Genomic DNA, 3,007 nt, shown 5'->3' on the forward strand with positions numbered 1-3,007 from the left:
GGGCCTCAGCCACTAGTCAAGATCCAGACACTTGTTCCACCTAGTGGGCATTTGTGACCTTGTGCTTGCCTCACCTTTGTGCATCTGGATTACGTGGGATCTGGAGAGTCAAACATGGGTCCTCAGGTTTTGCAGGTAGTGCCTTAACTGCTAAGGAATCTCTCCAGCCCTTTAATGATTTTTAAAGCTATTTTTTAAAAAATATTTCTACTTATTTGCAAGTAGATAGAAGGAGAGAGAGTGGGCATGCCAAGGCCTCTAGCCACTGCAAATGAACCCTGCATGCTCCACCTTGAGCATCCAACTTTACATGAATACTGTGGAATTGAATACAGATCATTAGGATTTGCAGGCAAGCACCTTAACTGCTAAACCATCTCTCCAGCCCAAAGATAGCTTTTTGTTGTTGTTATTTTGAGGTAGGGTCTCATTCTAGTCCAGGCTGACCTGGAACTCACTCTGTAGCCCCAGGCTGGCCTCAAACTCATGATGATCCTCTTACCTCTGCCTCCCAATTGCTGGGACTAAAGGCATGTGCTTGGCTAAACAAAGCTCTCTTTTAACAGGAATATAAGGATATTTCAAACTGGGTAAGTCACTGGTCACAGAACCAGCAAAGGAGAGAGCAGAGGATTCAGGCAGTCCATGCAGAGTTGACTAGAGATCCTAGGAGTAACAGGATCCTTCCCCTTCCATTCTCCATCCCCAGGATCCTGCTCTTTTCCCAGCACTCCCACACAGTCAGAAAAGGCTGGGTCCTGCCCTGGTCCTATCCTTCACCTTGAGCCCAACCCAGCACCCCTGAGAATGATAATCAGAACCACTGGCTGTTCCACAGCAGTCACTGCACCAACTCTAATTCCACAGCTGCCTACAGGTCTCTGAGGTGCCAGTTTGGTCCCCTTCTAGCATTCTCCAGCAGCCCCATAGCTTGGAATACTTTCATTCTTTTCTCCATCTCCACTCTATATCTCAGGGTGGATGTAGCAGTTACTGTCTTGTTGCTGGGACAAAACACCTGACCAGAAGCTGTTTATGGAAGGAAAAGTTTTTTTCAGCTTATAGTTTCAAGGGGGAGTTTCATCATAGCAGGGAAACATGGCATGAGCAGACAGCTAGCTGGGCATCTCCACCACTGCAGAAAAGAAGTAGTTTAAGTACTAAGAGTGGAATGGGGCTCTATCACCCACTCCTCCTCCTCCAGCAAGACGTCACCTTCCAAAAGCCACACGACTTTCCCAAGTTGCCACCAGCTAGGGACCAAGTATTCAAAACACATGGTGGCATGGGGGCAGCACTTTACATTCAAACCATCACAGTGGGTGTCATATTCTTTGGGAATTCACCACTTGCTTGTTAAGACCCTACACAAATTACTGAAGCTGTCTGAGCCTCAGTTTACTCATCGATGACAAAGAGTCAATGAGCTCTTAAGGGGCATCTTGAGATGAGATAAACTTATATCACACTGATCTACCAGGGAGAACCCACAGTGGAAACTCAGTATACTCAGCTCCTTGGAGCACTTGTCAGACTGGGTTGTAATTGTCTGTATTTGTCTTGTCTCAGAACCAAGTGCTCCATAAAAGAAGAAACAAGCTGGGCAATGTGACGCATGCCTCTAACCAGCACTTGGGAGGCAGAGGTAGGAGGATCACTGTGAGTCTGAGGTCACCCTGAAACTACATAGTGAATTCCAGGCCAGCCTGGGCTAGAGTGAGACCCTACCTCGAAAAATAAAAACAAAGGACTTCTGGGTAAGATGGCAGCTAGGAGCCACGCCAAACCAGCCTAGGGAGGGATTTAAGCAAAACCCCAGCAAAATACACTCTTCTTCTAAAAAGTGAAGGAGTATAGATTATTCTTAGTCACAGCGGAGAAGCCGGAGAGACCAAGATCCACCAGAAAGAAGGAAAAGGGCCAGAGTCCCACTGAGGCGCTCGCAGCCCATGATCCCCGATCTGTGCTCTGCACCTGCCCAGCGCCACCCCAGTAGGCGCGCCAGGCAGCAGCAGCAGCAGAGATCAAGCAACAGATTTTTCAACTTCATCAGTCTTCTGGCAAAGTTAAGAAATCTGAAGGAAAGACAGCTGGGATCAACTAAAGAGCTATTGAAAGTGTGAGCAACTCCAGAAGTCTGAACTCTCCCATCCTCACCATCAGAACCATGAACCTCCAGCGTTCAGCACCAGTGGCAGCGCAGCCAGCAGAGCGGATCAGAGGTTCAGCTGCACAGCACAACACAGAGGGATCGAGGCGGACACTCAGCATTGGTGAGATTGGAAGCCACCCCAAAAGGTAACGAGGCTGACTGACCCCCCCCCCAAAAAAAAAAGAACAGGTACACAGGCCTGCACTGCAAGAGCCAATCTCTCTTTTCTTGTCAGGGCAGGTTATGGGGTATATATTCTTGGTTGGTTTTACCATTTTCAAATAACCTGTATTTGGGGGTTTAATATTTAATATTTGGGGGTTTAAAGCCTTGGATGCTTCTGTCATTATTGGGGGGTACGGTTTGATCCAGATCCAGGTTGACCTGGAACCCAATTCAGAACAGAAATCTCTACCTCCTACCTGACAAGATTAAGGGTGTAGAACAACACACACCCTTAGGGATTTTGGCTGTATATGACTATCTGTTTGCTTTAATTCCCACAATTGCATACTTTGTGCTGTTTTTTTATTGATTGTGTATGTTACACGGTTAAAGTTTAGAATTTGCCAGTAAATTATTCCACCCAGTCCACTAGAATACTTACTTAGCAAGCAAACTCAACACCTAGGATTACTTCTGTGGTTTGATTAGGGAACAAGAAGCTACACCTGGCACCTTGAACTCATATTCTGAGGGTATACAGAGGTGGGTTGCCATGTCTGGGAACACTGCAGATAAGTAGAAAACCCAAGCATCAAATCAATTCAGGATGCAAAAGTCGCTACAATATAACACAAGAAACTCAAAGAATCAAGACAATACAGTCCCACCAAAAACTATAAATCCATCAGA

The sequence above is a fragment of the Jaculus jaculus genome, chromosome 12 (genome assembly GCF_020740685.1).
Source record: "Jaculus jaculus isolate mJacJac1 chromosome 12, mJacJac1.mat.Y.cur, whole genome shotgun sequence".
NCBI lineage: Eukaryota > Metazoa > Chordata > Mammalia > Rodentia > Dipodidae > Jaculus > Jaculus jaculus.